General features: G+C 41.4%; 1 protein-coding gene and 1 long non-coding RNA gene across 2 annotated transcripts in view; one reads left to right on the top strand and one right to left on the bottom strand.

Moving 5' to 3' along the window:
• LOC132403780 (uncharacterized) overlaps nucleotides 1–1,547 on the top strand; it is a 42,785-nt gene extending 41,238 nt beyond the window's left edge. The window contains exon 4 of the long non-coding RNA XR_009515342.1: nucleotides 361–1,547. This is a non-coding gene — a long non-coding RNA (uncharacterized LOC132403780). The remainder of the gene's footprint in view (nucleotides 1–360) is intronic.
• The window catches only part of tafa5a (TAFA chemokine like family member 5a), a 773,862-nt gene that overhangs the window by 623,148 nt on the left and 130,589 nt on the right, over nucleotides 1–20,125 (bottom strand). The gene's annotated exons all lie outside the window — the stretch shown is intronic.

Below are 20,125 nucleotides of genomic sequence, written 5' to 3' on the forward strand. Positions count from 1 at the left end.
CCTGAATGGACTTTGTAGCTTTGGACACTACCTCACTTTTTTAATATACAGCATTTCTGTTTTTGCACATTTTTAAATAATCTATTCAATATATATAATTTACTTGTTTATCTATTATTATATTTTATTTTATTTATCATTTTTTTTCTCTCTGCCAGATTATGTATTGCATTGAACTGCTGCTGCTAAGTTAACAAATTTCATGTCACATGCCGGTGATAATAAACCTGATTCTGATTCTGATGAGTGAATGGCCCCCTTCTGTGTTGTAAAGAAGTATGAAAAATTATATATTTCTTGATGTAGAACATTCTGCTACTATTGGACCCTGTGATTTACATTTTGATGGTGTGTTTTCAGACTGATCACTTTCTGTCTCCAAGGGAGTTCAGTGAGGTTACGGCTGGAGTGTGCGGCCTGGAAGCCAAGAAGCCTGGAGATGGGGTGTGAGCCCACATTCATTCCATTTCTTGTCGATCTCACCGACTAAAGCATCGAGCAAGATTGAAATTAACGAGGATGAGAATGCGAAAAGTGACCAGGTGTTCAGCACTGTCTGCCTGTGCTTGACCAGTCCCTCTCTCGCTCCCACTCTCTGCTGCCAGAGGAAGGTGCCTGTGCCAGTGCAATTTTGATTGGAGCGGACTGGCTCTGCAGTCAACAAATGACACAGTTCTAAATTGAACAGAATTGAACATTCCTAGACTGTTTCAATGACTCTGTGGTGTGATGGTTTCTTTGAATGGGTTTCATGGTGCTTCTCTGTCCTGTGGCTGGCTGAGCAGAAGATGAATCTCAGGTTGGCATACTGCATACATTCCCAGATAATAAATATACTTTGAATATTTGAAACACCAGTGGACACAGATATAATGTCATTGATGGAAGGGTTAAAGCTGAAATGTGGAATTTTCTTCCACCTTGAGCGCAGGAGGTGCACGAGAAAGGGCTCTAGAATTAGAAATGTTCCTGATATCACTGTGTGGTTTGGAGCCGCCACCAAGCAGGATAGAACCAGACTACAGCGCACAATGAGGACTGCCGAGCGCATCATTGGAGCCTCCCTGCCCTCTATTGTGGACCTGTACTCTTCCAGGTTGAAGAAGAGGGCGGGGAACATCATAAAGGACTCCTCCCATCCTGCGCATGGACTGTTTGAACTGCTTCCGTCTGGTAGGCGCTTCAGATCCCTCCAGACTAAGACTAATAGGCACTGGAGAAGTTTTTTCCCTACTGCGGTCACTTTGCTGAACAGTTAACTGCTGGTTAACTGTTGGCTAACTATTACTTGGATTGCACTACTTGTATGTATAATCTATATTTTCATTTATATTTATCATTATTATTGTTGTGAGCAGAGAGACAACATCTGCCGGAAGTAAATTCTTTGTATGTGCACAGGTACTTGGCGATTAAAGTCTGATTCTGATTCTGCTTCTGATTTGTAAAGTACCTTGATCTTCAGAACTTTGGATTCAGTGTTAGAAAACGCAAGTAGACTGGGTAGTTCTTAATCCAATGGTACCTGTATGTTGAACGAATATCCTCCTCCCTGTCATACTATTTTTGCAACTGATAACTTTAAAAAAAATGCTTTCTAATGTATATTTTTCTAGTAAGTGATCTTGAATAATCTGATGAAGTTCTGCTCTCTTTACTCAAACCGTTACTTCTAATTATTAGGAAATAATGTGAGAGAGAATGAAAATCCATCCCAGAGCAGCTTAATCTGAAAGTGTATATACTTGTTTGTTAAATAAGCAATGTTACCGATTTTGGAAATTGATTAAAGGCAGAAGACGTTGGAAATTTTCAGCAGATCAATTGGTCTGAGGAAAGAAACAGGTATTAGTCTAGCTGCTATAATTTTTTCCCAGATGCTTTCTGACATGTACTTCTAGCTTTTGCTCTGTTGTGAGCCCTTAGCAGTTTGATTTGAATTTGCTACAATAAAGCAAATGTCAGGATTATTGTGCTCTTTGACTATGGCTGACTAGAGGACTAGATCTGCTGTTGGTAAGGCAAAAAGCAGATTTATTGCTGAGGTGACCTCATTGCAAATAACTACAGTATATAAAGAGGAAATGGGTCTTTGGAAAAGCTAGAATTTGTTTCCTCTGATCTCGGGATATGGTTTTCATACAGTTTGATTGTTAGATTTCAAGTGACTGAGACTCCTCTAAATCATTTTAATTATGATGATAATATTCCAGTCCTCCTCCTTATATAATTATTAACTGACAGCAGGACGTGTGGTCTTTGACAAACACTGAGTGGAACAAGCAGGACGGATCCATCAATTTAGATTTATGCGTAAACTTAACATTATTACAACACTTAATAAGATTTCAATGTTTCCAAAGAAAGCATCAGATTAAAAAGAGTTAAGTGCAACATGCAAACGGCCTATAGATGCCGGAATATGGGACATAATCCAAATAGCTGGAAGAACCCAATGGATTGGGCAGCACCTGTGGAAGCAGAGCAGGGGTGACCAACCTTTTTTACGCCATGGACCTTCACCATTAAGCAAGGGGTCCGTGGACCCCAGATTGGGAACCCCTGGAAAGGGATAGCCTTAAAACAACAACAAAACCTTTGCTTCCATGGATGCTGCCTAAATGTCTGTATTCCTCTATCAGTTTGCTCCTTGTTTAAAAGACTGAAATTTCACAAGGTACTGATCTAAATATTTGAAAACAAATGAACATGATGTCTGTTCATTCATTACATGCCATGTCGTATGACAGGGGCAATCATGGTCTTTCCATGACTAAGTTCTTGATTAGCCAGGGCATCAAGGGGTATGGGGTGAAGGCAGGGGAGTGGGGATGACTGGAAGAATTGGATCTGCCCACGATTGAATAGCAGAGCAGACTCGATGGGCCAAATGGCCTACTTCTGCTCCTATATCTTATGATCTTATGATTGTTTTTGGCATACTTTTCTACAGACGTGGCTTGCCATTACCTTCTTCTGGGCAGAGTCTTTACAAAACAGGTGACCCCCCCCCCCCCCAGCCATTATCAATAATCCTCAGAGATTGTCTGCCTGGCATCAGTGCTCAAATAACCAGGATTTGTGGTATTCACCAGCTGCTCATATGACCATCCACCACCTGCTCACATGGCTTCATGTGACCCTGATCGGAGGTGGTTAAGCAAGTGCTATACCTTACACAAGGATGACCTGCAGGCTAGCGAAGGAAAGAGGTGCCTTATTCCCCCTTTGGTACCCCTCCCCGCCACCCAAAACATGATGGACCTTCTCAAAATAAGCATCATGATTTTGTTATCAATAATGAACCTAACCACAGTAGTAGTAATATTTTACAAAGTTAAACAACTTGATTCAGAAGAAACTATTTTGCTGGGTAGCACAAGAATTCTTGATATCTTTCATGTAATCTAATTCCTCCAGTGCCTTTTTGTAAAACAATTGCATCTAAAGTCCGAAGATCTGTTCTCTAGCTAATAGCATAGTTAAACAGTTAAGCGGATCTAACCAGCTAAGGGGATCCTCTCAAAGTGTACAAGCTTCACCTCATTTCATATCAAATAATTTTCAGATTGATCATCGGCATCTTGTTTTCTTGATGTTTAGGCTTTATAGTGAGGAAGACTCATTAAAGTATGCAAAATGAGCTTATCAAAATATGCCGACAACACACTAATAGCAGATTAGAAATCTGATTGTGCTTTTGTCCTGTGGGTTCTCAGCACACTTGTTCCCCATCAGGAGTAAATTACACACTACATGTAGAATATATTAAAGATTAATTTAAATTTCAAACTCAACTTAATACAATTTACACATCTATTACTGATCTACATGTACATTGGAGTGTAGGGGCTGGCATCTCTGGTGAAGTCCTGTCCATTCTGGGGCTGCTCACTCATCTCTGGTCCCCACCAGACGCTCTGATCTCACCTGGGGCTCGAAGAAGCTGTTTGCAAACAACTTTAAAAACTCAGTTTTCTTGTCATCAGCAGACAGGATGGACAACCACTGCAGATACAGTATATAGCTTAGTCTGTTAATTGTACTACTTGTGCCTTGTAGAGAATGCTTAATAAGATTCTAGGTCATAAATTGTACAATGCAATTTGTTATATTATACAGTAGCTGAAAAACTACAAATAAACAGATCATTAACCAATAATTTATTCTCTTAAGTTTCCAATCTTTATACCTACACAATGTCTAACAAATAAGTAATGTAGTTCACTTGTCAGGTTTTTACTGAAACAATTTAAACTCACTACGTTGCATCTTCCCCTAAATGCCAAAAACTTAAGTTTACCCTGTCAAATCTTAATCTAAGCTTCCTTCGTGATACAATTGATCAATACATCTCTGAGACAAGGTTTTCCATGCAACAGACAACAGTTACATAAAATAATATCATCCCTGTCTCAGTCTTTGTTCTTTGAGCAACAATTCTGAACTCCTGATGTCTCATTAGTAAATCCCCAACCGAGGAAATAGCCCTGTTTTGAATTACTTTCTCAAAATTCTTCATAGTTTTAAAACCCCTATTAAATTTCCTTTGAGCTGCCACTGTTCTTGTGAAAATAACCACAATTTTTCAAATCCCTTCTCATTACCAAACAACCACACAATCAGAAAATTCTATATTTGAGTCCCTGATCTCTCAACTTTTTTTAAAAGCCAACATCTTTTCCTATCCCTTGCTTTTCCTTCCGACAAATATCATCGTGCACCTAACTACAAAGCATTGATTGTGCTATTTTTCCATAATTTTCTCACCGTTTGCTAAACTCCTTCTGCAGAATAAGAAAATACAGCGAATGCTTGCAAATATAAATATTGTGCCAAGATGAGGCCACCCTCAGAGTGGAGGAGCAACACCTTATATTTCTTCTGGGGAGCCTCCAACCTGATGGCATGAACGTCGATTTCTCCTTCTGGTAAAAGAAAAATTCCTTTCCCCTCCCTACTTCTTCTAATTCCCACTCTGGCCTATTACCTCTCCTCACTGGCCTATCAACTCCCCCTAGGTCCTTTCCTCCTATGATCCACTCTTCTTTCCAATCAGATTCCTTCCTCTGTGGCTTTTTACCTTTTCAACCCACATAGCTTCACCTATCATCTTCTAACTAGCTTCCTTCCCCTCCACTTCCATCTTTTTTTATTCTGGCATCTTCCTCCTTCCTTTTCAGTCCTGAAGAAGGGTCTTGGCCCAAAACGATAACTGTTTATTTATATCCACAGGTGCTGTTTTGCGGAATTCCTCCAGCATTTTGTATGTGTTGATTTAGAACATAGTACAGCAGAGCAACAGGCCCTTCAGCCCACAACGTTGTGCTGAACCAGCGTAAAAGCAAATCAAAAACACTCAAACATTAATTCCTCCTAACTACACAACATCCATATCCCTCCATCTTCCTCATATTCATGTGCCCATCTAAATGTTTGTTAAAAGCCTCTAATGTATTTGCCTCTACCACCATACCAGGCAGTGCATTCCAGGCATCCACCACTCTCTAGGTAAAACAAAATACCCCTCACATCCTCTTTAAAATCCCCTCTCACCTTCATTGAATGCCTTGTATTAAACGTTTCAATGCTGGGAAACAGATATTCCTTAACTACTCTTATGTATGCCTCTCATAATCTTACTTTAAAATTATAATTTAAATTATTAAAATATTGTTTCTACATTAATATAGGAGCAACATAATTTTCAATGTATTCCCAATGTGCATTGCATAAATTTGCCTCATTGGGTATTTACTGCTTATCGACCAACTTTCTTCTCACTTTTCTGATGAAAAGTCTGCAGAAAATCCATGTAAGCTGCATTTATTTTATTTATCTAATTTATTTCTCAAAAATAGGTTATTGTATATTAATTTATTTTAACAAATTTGAATGGAAATTCTTCATTAGCCAATTACCTTCTTGTATCATTTAATGGGCGGCATGGTGGAGATACTCTCTGCTAAAGAGGTGTAAGGTGCTCCTTCCCTGTGCTAGCCTGCCGGTCACCTTAGGCAAGGTGTAGCATCTGCTTTGCTCCCCCTCCTCTCGATCAGGGTCACATGAAACCACGGAAGCAGGTGGTGGACGGTCACATGAGCAGCTGGTGCATTTCACAAGTGCTGGCTATGCGACTGCTGACGCCAGGTAGACAATCTCTGAAGCAGAGGGTAAAGGCTGGGGTCACCTGCCTTGTAAGGGTACTGTCCAGAAAAAGGCAGTGGCACACCACTAATGTAAATTTGTCAGGAATGTTCATGGTCATGAATAGACCATGATCACCCACATCATACCATATGGCATATAATGATGATCATCATCATTTAATGTGTATTAAAAAAATGCTCATTGTTAGGAAAAATGGGATGTGAGGTGGAAGATTAGGTAACCATGTGTTCCAGTGGTCTTTGAGACAGCACTCCCCATGATTCTGATTGCTACTCTCACAATGGCCAGCACACTGTGAGCCTCTGAGGCATCATTTATGAGGAGCCATTAAGGACTTCCAATACTAATCATGGAATCTACTGTGCTGGTTCAGATCCAAGTACTTTATCTAGCTTGATATCCTGTACATGGTCTATGGCCCTGAACGCCATGACTTTTCAAGTGCGTATCCAAGCACTTGAAAATTTTAAATTTCAGATATAAAGGCACAGGCAGGTTAGACAACCTGTCTCAGCCTATGAGATTGAGCCTTGGTTTTCCAGTCATCCGTCACTAAAATTCTCCTTCCCCCCTTCCATACTGACGTCGCATTGTGGCTTCCTTAAACTCACTGAAATCTTGAGAAAGAGCAGCTTATTTTTTATCAGTGCAATTGCACCCCTCAGGATTTCTCTCCTTCTAACTGTCCTCATTAATCTATTAACCACATTGGGATCATCTTGGCCTCATCCTATCAAGGATATTCCTCTGATCCGATCCATCCTATCTAGTCAAGATGGAACCAAGCTGCATAGTCTGTCAATGTCTTGTCTCAGACTTGTATTTTTAGGTTCACAGGGATTATTCTGGGGCAGCGTGGGGGAGTTAGGGGCCAGGTTAAGGTTTAGCAACAGGGGTGGTGGGGGGGGGGGGTCAAAGGCCAGGGCAATAAAAAATAAAGAATCTGGGCAGGCCTTCAAGTTCAGGTTGAAGCATTCCATGGTCAAACGCCAGCAATGCCAGAGGTCATCTTAGCAGCTGTTGAGAAGAGCAATAATCTCAGGTCCAATTGTGCATTGGAGGCCAGTATGTATAGGAATACAAGGTCCAGTAATGATCCCCCCAACCCCACACATCAACAGAGTTCAAAGGATCCATGCGAATCCAGAAATTATTGTCTGTAGGTCAAACCTGCCAAAGTCCAAAGGGCAAAGCTGAAGACCTAAGACCAAAGCATGGTGAGTTCGAAGATCGAAGACTGAAAAGAGGCCCGAAAGAGCCTAGAGGGCTCATGTCACCAGATTTAGAGTTCCAAGCTAGTCTGGAAGTTGAATCCCAAAGGTTAACTCTGTGATCAGCGAGTCCTGGGTCGGAATCCAAAGCTGGAGGCCTGATGTCTGTGAAGAATACAGAGCCACGGACTAGAGGCCCAGAGAAAGTCCATTTTGGGTTTGCATGCCTCTGTATGTGCGTGTGTGAGTGGGTGGGTAGGTGGGAGGGATGAGAAAGGGGTGTGTTGCGCTGTTTTGTCTTGTTCTGTTGTTGCTGCCTGTTTTGTTCTGTGGAACATTGGAGGCATGCTTTACTGGCTCCAGAACATGTAGCAATACTTGCAGGCTGCCACCAACCTTGAGTATGCTGGTTGTTAAAGCATACGAGTCGCTTCTCTGTGTGCTTCAATGTACACGTAATGAATGAATCTAAATCTGAATCTCTCTGCCCTTGTTTTCTCAGTTTCCCAATTCTGATATTAGATTTTTAACCTGAACCAGATGCTATCTAACCTGCATTTTCTGCTATTATTTTCAGAGTCTGAATACTACTTAAACGTGATGAGTGTATCTGCCTCTGATAACCTTTCGGATACTGAATTCAAAATCCCCACCTCTATTTCTCATCTCTCTAGTTACCCTCTACTAAGCAAAATCAGAACCACGTTTAATATTACTGACACGTCATGAAATTTCATTGTTACACAGCAGCAGTATATTGCAATGCAAAATAATAAAAATTGTAAATTACATAAATTATACACATATTGAAAAGGTTAAATTGAAAGCAACACACACAAAATGCTGGAGGAACTCAGCTGGACAAGCAGCATCTATGGAAATGAATAGTTAGTTGATGTTTCAGGCTGAGACCCTTCTTGAGGACTGGAAAGGAAGGGGAGAGATGCCAGAATAAAAAGGTGGGGAGGGGAGAAGGCTAGCTGGAAGGTAACAAGTGAAGCTGGGTGGGTGGGAAAGCTGAAAGGCCAGAGAGAAAGGGATCTGACAGGAGAGGAGAGTGGACAGTATGAGAAAGAAATGGAGGAGGGGACCCAGAGGGAGGTGAGAAGAAATAAAAGGTCAGAGTGTGGAATAGAGGAGGGGGGAGAGGCTAAATTAAATAAGTGGTGCACAATGTCTGAAATACATCTTATGGAAATGTTTGATGATGAACTTCAATAAAAAAATAAATTACAAAAAAAAAACAAAAAAAGAAAAAAAAGTAGTGAGGTTGTATTCATGGGCTCAGCGTCCGTTGAGAAATCTGATGGCGGAGGGTAAGGAGATATTCCTGAATCACTGAGTTCTTTCAAAGCTCTGTCCCTCGGCCAAGAAAACAAAGTCCTTCCTGTTTACTCCAAATCCCCCAAATATCTGGCTTAAAGAAGGATACAGTGCCGTGTTGGTATCAGTCAAATTTTCTCCACCCACCTCATGCTTCAGCCATGCACATGCTGAAGAAGATAAGCAAGTCTCTCCTGGTCTTGAAGGCATTACGAAGCGTAATGATCTATGCTCTTACAGCAATATCTGTGACTCTCATTGTGTTATAGACTCGAACTACACTGCTTTGTATGTGCTACATAACCTTTACAATCCTATTTGAAAGTGCTTGTGGCAGTAATGGGATGGATACTGGAGAATGCAATTTGCGACACAAAATAGCAGCATTCTGATTGAATTTAATGTTACCTATCTCCACAATTTTATATCAGTAATTTGGTTAGTTCACGTTTTAATTAAATTAACATAATATATTTTGTGGCGACTGTATATTGATTTAATTAAAGCCAAATGAGCAGTTTCTTTAAAAATAATTTTCCCCCGATTGTTCTCTCAGTAGGGATCATTTCTTAGTCATGGTGGCTGGTTGGCAGGTCTCTGAAGATACAAATGCAAACTGTTGGAGGATCTCAGCAAGTCAGGCAGCAGCTATGGAAACGAATAAGCAGTCAACGTTTTATGTCAAGACCCTTCTTCAGGACTGTGAAGAAAGGGAGTAAAATGCCAGAATAAAAAGATGAGGAGAGGGGCAAGAGGCTAGCTGGAAGGAATTAGGTGAAGCCAGGTGGGAGGGTAAAGTCAGGGGCTGGAGAAGTAAGAATCTGATAGGAGGGGAGACTGGACAACAGAAGAACAAGAAGGAGATGGGAACCCAGGGGAAATAATAGCCAGGTGAGAAGAACTGAGTGGGGAATGTGGGGGTGAGGGTGGAATTTGTTCACCAGAAGTAGAAATTGATACTCATGCCATCAGTTTGTAGGGTATCCAGATGGAATATGAGTTGTTGCATCTCCATCCTGAGGGTGGCCTCATCTTGGTACAAGAGGAGGTTGTGGACCAAAATGTCAGAACTATAAAGGTGACTAGAAGGTAGCAAAGTGATATATTAAACCGGATGGCCTGGACCCTCGCACTGGGAGTAATCGTTCGGCGTGCCATTTAGACAGTCTAAGGTGTCCTTGACACCACCAATTAATCAAAACTATGAATTTTAATCCAACAGTTGCATAATTTTCCCTTCACTTACTGTCGAGCTTTGCAGGTTGCTGCCTTTGCCTGCCTGCTCAACCTGAGGGAAGCCTCGTGGAGCCAGTCGCACAGTATATTCTTGATGCTAGTTTCTTGTTATTCTTTGTTGATTTTATGCAAATTGTTACTTTGTTCACATGTAGTTTGCTTGTCATAACAGCAGGTTATTTTTAAGTAGAATCTAAAATCGGCTGGTATTTGTTGTCTGCTAATCCCTGAAAAGCTCTCTGTAATTGAAACATTAAAGCAATTTCAACTGAGCGGCTTAAAAAAAAAGGAACGCATTTAAAAAAAAAGGCTCTTGTGGTAGCAATTTCTCAGAGTTCTAAGCAATGAGGCATCCAGGTGCTAGCTGAGCTTTTGAAAGTCAGTTAGCAGGTCAAGTTAAATTTAACCAGTAGGATCAGTTTTGAAAATACCCCAAAATATTGAACTTTATGTTTGAAGTGGCATGAGCTGAACAGAGGCACATCAAGGAGATAAGAGCCAGAGTTTCTCACACCTGCCATTAAGCCATCAACTAAATGGCAGGTACTGCGCCCCTTATCCATGAAACGATGTGCTTACGTTGGAGAGGGTTCAAAGTGAGTTCATGAAAATGATTCCAGGATTGAAAGGCTTATCATATGAGGAGCGTTTGATGGCTCTTGGCTGGTACTCATTAGAATTCAGAAAAATGGAGCGCGGGGGGGGAGGGGGGGTGGAATCTCATTGAAACCCATTGAATGTTGAAAGGCATTAACAGAGTAGATTTGGAGAGGATGTTTCCTATGGTGGGGGAGTCTAAGACCAGAGGACAAAGACTTGGATAGAGGGACATCCAGTTAGAATGGAGATGAGGAAGAATTTCTTTAGCCAGAGGGTGGTGTATCTGTGGAATCCTTTGCCACAGGTGGGCTCTGGAGGCCAAGTGACTGGGTATATTTAAGGTGGAGGCCGATAGATTCTCGTATCTGGAAAAAGGGATTCCCAACCTGGGGTCCATGGACCCCTCGGTTAATGGTAGTGGTCCATGACATTAAAAAAAGTTGGGAACCCCTATCCAGAAACCTCAGCATGCCGACGTGGAATGAGAATCTTTCTGTGGATTTCAGGACAAAAAGATGCCAGCTATGTGACTACTGATCAGCATAGTGACATATTGAGCAGGGATATTTCCTTAGAACTCTAGAGAACCCTTTTCAATCCTGATATCGAGTAGGGTTTACTTGCACATGGTTTTTATAAGATCATAAGATACAGAAGCAGAATTAGGCCATTGGCCCATCAGGTCTGCTCCACCATTTTCCCTCTCAGCTCCATTCTCCTGCCTGCTCCCCATATACCTCAGAACGGCCTCTACAGCTGCCTGCGGCAATGAATCCCACAGTCCTTCAGCATCCTTCCACATCACAAAAATGTTCAGGTTGCTGGCTCAATCGCGCACCATAACTTGCTCCAAGTGTGCAGGTGAGTGGTAGAATCTGGGGGGAATTTGTGAGAATAGAAGCAGAATTCAAAATAAGAGAACATGGTCCAGCGAATCAGTGAAAATAGGTCCTGGGTATTTAGTGTGGACTGGGTGGGGTGGGGCAAAGAGTCCATTTCAACGTGTGGTGTAAGGATATGGAAACAGAACAACAGCATAGCCAGAAGCACACAAGGTCACCTCTTCCGTTAAGCTCCACCTCCATTTCGAGGCATCAATCATTGTACTTTATACATATGTATTAAACAGGTGACTGATGCATCATTCAGCATTTTATCTGTTTTTTTTTCCCCACTGAATAACAACAGTGTCAAGATACCAGTGGTGAATGTCAGTGTGATGTCACATTTTCCAAAATAGCAGAGTCACCTGACCAACAGGCAGCAATTTCCTGTTTCTGCTTTAACGTCACCACCCGGTCCCCTCTCCCATGCACAATACGGTTTGGTACACATTCAAACTCACGATCTGCTGGTCCACGTACGTGCAAAAGCTCCCATCGATTGACAGCAGGAGTGCAGAGTGATATAAACTGCTATCTTGCTCTTGGTCATCAGCTGACTGCACTTGTTTGTGAACTTAAAGCGTGCAAGTATTGTTGCCAAACCTGACACTCATTTGCCCTTCCTAATTGCCAGATGCAGACTTCACCATGGACAGTCCCAAGCCCAGCTGTGAAAGGAGGAAGGTTAGTTATGGGGCTAACAACCCCATCCCGTAAAAACCCAGAGCGACAGAAGCGTTAGCAGAAGCTGCAAAGATCACATCCCTGGGACAGGAAGGATACATCAAGAAGATGGGCTACACCGGAGGACAACTCGAAAGTGGCTCAGGACAGAGGATTCTGTTGAGCTGCTGTTGGCAACCTATGCCCCAGATTGATGATGGGCTTAAGTAAGTAATTGGCAGATGCAGTCTGAATCATCAATGATGTGATGTAAATGAGCTTGCTCGGACATTTCAGATTGCAGTACAGTCACCCATATTGCTTTGGGCCAGATAGGAGAAGGTCAGAAGTTCTCCATCCTTAAAAGACATGAGGATAACCCATCTGTTTCATCACTCATCCAGAAGGTTCAAGGTCATCATTATCAGTTTACTTTTGTTAAAAGTTCCAGGATATTTAATTAGCAGAGGAATTGAATGACTACATCTTTAGGGAGCATGAGGAAGGCATGGCAGAAGTGTATTATAATAATTAAGTGTTTATTTATTTATTGAGATACAGTGCACAATATGTTCCTCTGATTTTTCGAGCCTTGTCACTAAGCAATCCCCTGATTTAATCCTAGTCTAATCATGGGGTAACTTACAGTGATCAATTCACAAACAAACCAGTACGTCTTTGGACTATGGGAGGAAAAGGAAGCACCTGGATGAAACTCACACAGTCACAGAGAGAGCGTACAAACTCCTTCCAGGCAGTGCTGGGAACTGAACCTGGGTCACTGGTACTGAGTATAGTGTTACACATTATGCTACCGCGCCACCCCAGAAGTATCAAATGTAACAAGAGCATGGAACAGTTTCATCCGTAAGCAAGTGATTTGAGGTAAACTCGATATAGGCTGGGAACTCTCCGTGTATCTTCGTTATGACCAACCATGGAAGAGTACACAAAACTGAGTTGTAAGGCCTCACTGTCTGAGCTCTCTCTCTCTCTAGCTCTAATGCTTTGACAAACCAGACAGTTATCTCCACTCCGAATGCTTCTCTGCAAGTGACGAACAGATAAAACCAGATGGTCACTGTGCTGATAAAGTAGTCCAGCTAGACTGCCTTTTCTCACCCAGACACAGTCATGCCATTGTACTGAAGTGTCTAAAAAGTAACTCAGAGGAATTTGCCCAAATCAATAAAGGTAATGAAGCAAAGTACAAAGACAGTAGAAACTGCTCAACTATAACTGATGTTCAACTGCTTGTTAAAACTTGTTATATCTTACACTCTCAGGAATTCTCTTTTACAGCCCTGAAATGACTCGATCTCTGTCCAAAATTCCTGCTGTCCATACTTTAAAGTTTCCAACCTGCGACCCCAGCCTGTTACTGGTCCACCTTTAGCCATGTTTACGATGCTATGGTACTCTCCCAGGATGGATTAACACTGGCTCCAGGGTTTCATCCACCTGTTGACCACCAATTGCCTGCCCAATGTTATCAGGAAGTCCCATCTGCAAGGTAATTAATGCTGTATCATTTGGTCTGATGGAAGCTCAGATTACAGGGAAGACACTTTGAATGGAATTTTGTAAAAGGATTCCTATTTTGAAGGTGCAAGTTTTATAACAGCTCAGTGGTTGGGAGGGCTTTACTCATAATGAACTGGGTCAAATCCACTACCTTTCATAGGGTATTTTGCTCAAAGGAGCATCAATGGTTTGGAGTGGAAAATCCTACAAAAGGTAGTGGACTCGACCCAGTACATCATGGGTAAAGCCCTCCCAACCATTGAGCACATCTACAGTATATGAAACATTGTCATAGGAAAGCAGCATCCATCATCAAAGATCCTCACAATCCAGGCCATGCTCCTTTCTCACTGTTGCCATCAGGGAGAAGGTACAGGTGCTTCAGGACTCACACTACCAGGTTCAAGAACAGTTACTCCCCATCAATCATCAGGCTCTTGAATAAAAGAGGATAACTACACTCATTCTATTTCTGGTGTTCCCACCACGAATAGTCTCACTTTAAGGATTCTTTATCTTGTTATTTCATGCTAATGTTATTTATTGCTATTTATTGAAATTGCATTTGCACAGTTTATTTTTCATTGATCCTGTTTACAGTTACTGTACTATAGATTTGCTGAGTATGTCTGCAGGAAAGAGAATCTCAGTGTTGTATTTGGTGACACGTCTGCACTCTGAAAGTAAACTGTGCTTTCAACTTTGAACTTGGAACATGTGCCAGGGAGAAAGGAACCGGCATGAATAATCCTGTGTTAATAGCCACTGACCACCAAAGGCTACATCCCTTCGCCCTGCGCAGGAGCCAGAATTGAACGACCGTAATCGGTGTCTTAAACAATGCTCAGCCCTCAAGAGTCATCTACAGTGAAACTTCCTTTTGCTGGCAGCCTTAGGAGGTCGAAGTGAGTACCTGAGTGACTTCACAATGCATCTGTGCACATTTGATAGTGATGTACTGAGGTCCCCTGTGCTGTTTGCAATAAGCTTGAGGCATTGAAGTTCTGAACAGTGATGGCCTTGTTTATGGACAGCATGGTGAAGTTGTTCACAGATTATTCTCAAGCAAACACCACAGCTCCCTCATGAAGCACAATGCTGGTCCTCATATCTAAATTATAACATTTTTAATATAATATGATTTTCAGATGATAAAATTACCCCATATATACTGCATAAACCCACCCCCAAGCAATTAAGTGATTCCTTTCAATTAAATATTTAAAATTTCAACTGAATTCCAACACTATTAGATTCCACAAGCAGAACTTCTTGGTGGCCAATTTTTAAAATTCCATTTCCCATTCCAACATGTTGGTCTATGGCCTCCTCTTGTGCTCTCATTTTCTGTTAGATTTTTCCAGTCCTGGGAAAGCACATGGAGTTTCCCTTGAACTTGTAGGGTTGATATTTGAGTAAGGCCACAGCAATGTTATCAAAACCTGAATTGAGTACTTAGAGAAAGGACCCAGCTTTCTTCAAGCAGTTGTCAAACTGTTTTGCATGATGGAGTAGACACATAGAAAGGAAAAGCTTGAGGTCATTTAGATTATTTTAGCTGTTACTTGGTAGAACAGATAAAATTCTCCCATTAGTCATTATTCGAACAAGCAAGAAACGAAGTCCAGATTTTTATTAGGAGTGTATACTTCATATTGGAGATCAGAATTCTGTCATCAGATGATGAATGAAGAACAGGCCACAAAGATTATAGTGTATCTTCATGTTTTTATTTATTGAGAAAGAGTGTGGATAGACCATTCTGGCCCTTTGAGTCTGGGCTGACAGCAATCATCTGATTTAACTTTAGCCTAGTTTTACTGTAAAGCATTGTGCTAACCACTATGCTACCAACAAAGATTTATAAAGATGACATGAGTCCATTACACATAGTCAAATCTCTTCACAAGCAATAGAATTTTCCTCTGATCTTTTGAAATTTGGGACATTAGATGAGCACAGCTTAAAAAACAGATGTTTGCAATTACTTTTAGATTTATTTTTAATCCCAATAATGACAAGACTGTAAGTGAAAGTGCAAGAGTTTTAAGTGTCTGTCAATAATTTTTAGACAAATAATATACACAACTATAGTTTAATCATCAAAGTTACAGAACCACTCAGTTGTTACAAACATGTTCTGTTATTTCTATTGTGCAGGTCCGAGCAAAAGAAGACAATCTGTTAAAATGATTTTTTTTCCAAGCCATCCATTCTGAAAGTGTTGGCAGCAGCAGTCAGTTCTAAGACATGCATGATTTGTGTTCCCATGCTGGTGACTTCTGTTGTTTGTACCTGATTCCAGCTTTGTGATTGGCAAGAGCCCAGGGGCAAAAAGGCAAAGTATTTAAGCCAGGAGCCTCTGAACTTGGCTTCCAATGCACAACAGTCAGTGCTTCTCTGTCAAATTTTCTCTCCTTTCCTCACCTGCTCAAGGCAGAGACTTATGCCTGACTGAAGTCTCATTCCCACAGTTGCTGGCAGCTTGTCAGTAAGTTGCCCAAATGATCGTTCTTCATTTGTGAGCACAGACAAGGAGAGCTGGCTGCCTTTCCTTTTGCCATGGGAACATGTTAGGGCAAAAACAAAATTAAAACAGAACCTAATCCTGCTCGCATTCTGTGTCGACAGCCTTCAACCTGGAAGCACCAGAGCGACTTGAGACTGAAGTTCCTCGCGTCAAAGCAGCTAACTGGGTCTGAGTGGATATTATTCACAGCCTATTTTAGCCTCCTCACTTCTTTTTATCTTCCCCCTTCCTTTCCAGTTCTGAAGGGTCTCAGCCCGAAACGTCGACTCTTTATTCATTTCCATAGATGCTGCCTGACCTGCTGAGTTCCTGGAGCACTTAGTGTGTGCAGCCAAGAAAAATGCTTTGAAGTATCTGGAAAAGCTCAAAATATTAGTGTAAGGTGCTTGCTATGCATTTGTCCTTTTATCGATCTAAATTTTATAAAACATACAGTGAACTAACTTTCAGCTGACATATTGATTAGGATGTGTATTAAACCAGGCTGCCAGGTAGAAACGAGACAGATGAGAAGATTAAAACAGCTTTCCTGTGTTCCCAGAGGCTGTAATTCTACGTTGCTTTGAGCAACCAGAGGGATACCTGCAGAGGTCTTCCTTTCTTTACATATGCATGTGATAGTTTAATTAGGTCTTGTCTAAAACCTGAGATATGCATGTAAGGCCGTTCCTTCTTATGCACCTCTGCCAGTCTTAACCGCTGACTGTCCTTCGGAAAGGAAAGCTGGTTATATTTTTTGATATTGTTTCTAGGTGGAGATTCTACAATGAAATCTTTGGTCTCCCCCACTTTGTGCACCCTTGTCACTATTTCCCAGACATCCTCCTAACATTAAAGTGGCACAGTTCTTTGAGATCCTACCACCATGCAAAATCCGTCTCCAGCCCATTGAGTAGCTGACATCCCGTGGTGACTGGAAAGACCCTTGATGATCAAATAACATGAGCTCGTTTCTTATCTGCCTTGGCCTGGACCTAAGCAGTTCTCACTGCGAATTAAAATCAGAACCAATGAACTTGTGATATGACAATTTCTATTTTATTTTCCCAACTGGCACATTCAAAGATTCAAAGTACATTTATTATTGAAGTATGTATGCAGTATACATCCCTGAGATTTGTCTACCCACAGACCGTCACGAACTAAAGATCATGGAACCCAGTAACAAGAAAAACGTCCAGCCCCTAATGCACTAAAAAAGAAAAAAGCAAATGAATGAAAAACACAGAATAAAAAACATCAAACCACAATGTCAAAGAAACAGTCCAGGAATGTTCAATTTCAGCTCAGCTGACTTCAATCTAGTGCTGTGTTGTCATTGACTGCAGGCTGCAGAGCCAATCTGCCCTGATCAAAATTGCACAAAATAGCAATAAAAAGCCAGGAACAATTCGTATGACAATATAGCAATGTACATAGAACCAACCAATTCATCAATCAATGCTTACCCAAAGTTCTAATCAAGAACTGGCAACTGTCACAGAACTGATCAACCAAACCACTCATGAAAATGTCCACCACCTCCTTGGAGTGTCTACATATTGTCCAGGCTAATGACTTTACAAAAAAAACACAGAAGCAAGGTTGAAAGGTCAGAAGTATAGATTACAAAAGGTAGTGAGAGTGAACCCCGTCTTGGTGATGAGCACAATAGCTAGCACTGAAGTCAAGAAAATTGAGAAAATCTAAAGCACGGTTCCCAACCTGGACCCCATGCTTGATGGTATTGGTCCATGGCATACCACTGATCCCCTGATCTAAAGCAACACATGAACCCACATTCCTCAGCTTGCACAATTGCCCAAAGGAAATGTTGCCTTTAGGTACATTGTGAAGGAACACAGATAATTAATAAAATGAGCTTCAACAATTTTCCACTGAAGTTAGAAGTTCAACTAGATAGATGTGTCATGAAAAATCTACCCTCCTTCAGGAACATGGGATTCAACTTGCCTTTTCAAACTATTGACTTTTTTACTGCATACGTCCCTTTTATATTTTTAAACCATTCCACACATGCAGCAGCAAAGTATTATATTCCTGTCTAGAGCAACTAACAACTGCTTCATGGTTCCACCTGCTGTGGCTCTTAGAATCTGCTCCATAATTTTTTGGGATGGGGACTCGGAAAATGCACTCCTTACACACACGCGCATTCACTCACACCTGCTGCCTTGTCATTCTGCTGACATTGCGCTGAGTATGCACTGCAATCTCTTCCTCAGTATATTCACACAATTGACTTACTACTTTCCCTCCTTACTCAGAGTCATAAACCAAAGATTGGTTAAATTTCTCTCTTTAATTGTACCTAACTGTAAGTGTGTAATGGCGTTAAGAGTTCTGCTGTTCCATGCTGTTGTTTTCCAGCAGTCACATGGCGCCCGCTGGGTCCTCAACCATACTAATGTGCTGGGTTGGCTTTATGGTGCCTTTCCCGCCACACACAGCGAATATTCTATTTCTTTAGTAATGGGGGTGTGTATACTGTATGTTGTTTGTTCACTGCATTTACATCCGTGAGGACCACAATCTTGTCCAAAGGGTTTGAAGGCTTGCGTTCCTCAGTGACCCGGAGAGATATGTTGGCTGGAGTCAGGGTCTTAGGTTTTGGCTCTTGGTAGGATCACCACACCAAACAGGTCAAAGGATAGAGGCCAGATTAAGAGTGAACCTTCAGGATCAGGTGTTCAGTTTAGGGCTAACAACCCTGACTGGTCAAAAGCAGATGTTATGGAAACAGCAATGAAGAATCCTTCTATTCAGACAGAGATGGAGGACCTTCATTGCTGCCCTAAATGCCAGTGGCATAACAGGAAGTAAGTATATTGTGCTCAAGGCAGATACTCATGTTTACTTTGTAATATGATTGCAACAACATTGTGGGGTGCATCATTTTCTAATTCATGGGTAGTCTTAAGTTAACTTTGTTGGTAACTAATGATGATATGCCTTAGTGCCTATTAAAAGGAATTCGTCACCCTTCAGTATGGGGGATGGACTGCCAGGAGTTCATGCTAGTCAAGAATAAGTATAGAGCTATTGTTGTGTTTTCTTGAAGATATCTTTTTGTACCTTTTGGTATTTTTCTTTTCACTATTTTCACTAATTTTTGTTAGTTTGATTTTTGATGCACGAATAGGTAACCTCGGACTAAAGTGCTAAGCGACACCAGCCATTTCTTTCTTTAGTCATACCCACACTTCTAAAAGTGACAAAGCACACATTTATTGCTGATCCCTTATAGGCCTTGGGACCATGGTAGTGGGCTGCTGTCTTGAACTACTGCAGCTTGGTTCCACCCCGATCTTGCTCCTGTGCAGATGTCATTAGACTGTTGATCACTTAAGAAGAGGTGCTATCCTCCTCCTCTCCTGTATCAGAGAAACATAGAAAATAGGTGCAGGAGTAGGCCATTCAGCCCTTCGAGCCTGCACTGCTATTCCGTATGATCATGGCTGATCATCCAACTCAGAACCCTGTACCTGCTTTCTCTCCATACCCCCTGATCCCTTTAGCCACAAGGGCCATATCTAACTTCCTCTTAAATATAGCCAATGAACCAGTCTCAATTGTTTCCTGTGGCAGAGAATTCCACAGATTCACCACTCTCTGTGTGAAGAAGTTTTTCCTCATCTCGGTCCTGAAAGGCTTCCCCTTTATCCTTAAACTGCGACCCCCTCGTTCTGGACTTCATACCTCCCTCCTCGATAGGGAGTGTTCAGTTGGACTCCTCCTCAGCTCTCACACCACCAGTGTCACCTCTTTGTACTCCCAGATTCAAAGTCATGTTTATTAAAATTGATACATTTTAACTCATTAAATTTAACCAGAGTGGAAAAGATAAAATGAGAATTAAGGTATACTTCTGTAAAAAACGAGAACAGCAACAATTTCTGTTTTAATTTTTCTTTATTGAAGAAACCATTTAAAACTATTTAAGTTGGATTGAATTTGATCCGACCTGCACTTCATCCCACACC

The sequence above is a fragment of the Hypanus sabinus genome, chromosome 13 (genome assembly GCF_030144855.1).
Source record: "Hypanus sabinus isolate sHypSab1 chromosome 13, sHypSab1.hap1, whole genome shotgun sequence".
NCBI lineage: Eukaryota > Metazoa > Chordata > Chondrichthyes > Myliobatiformes > Dasyatidae > Hypanus > Hypanus sabinus.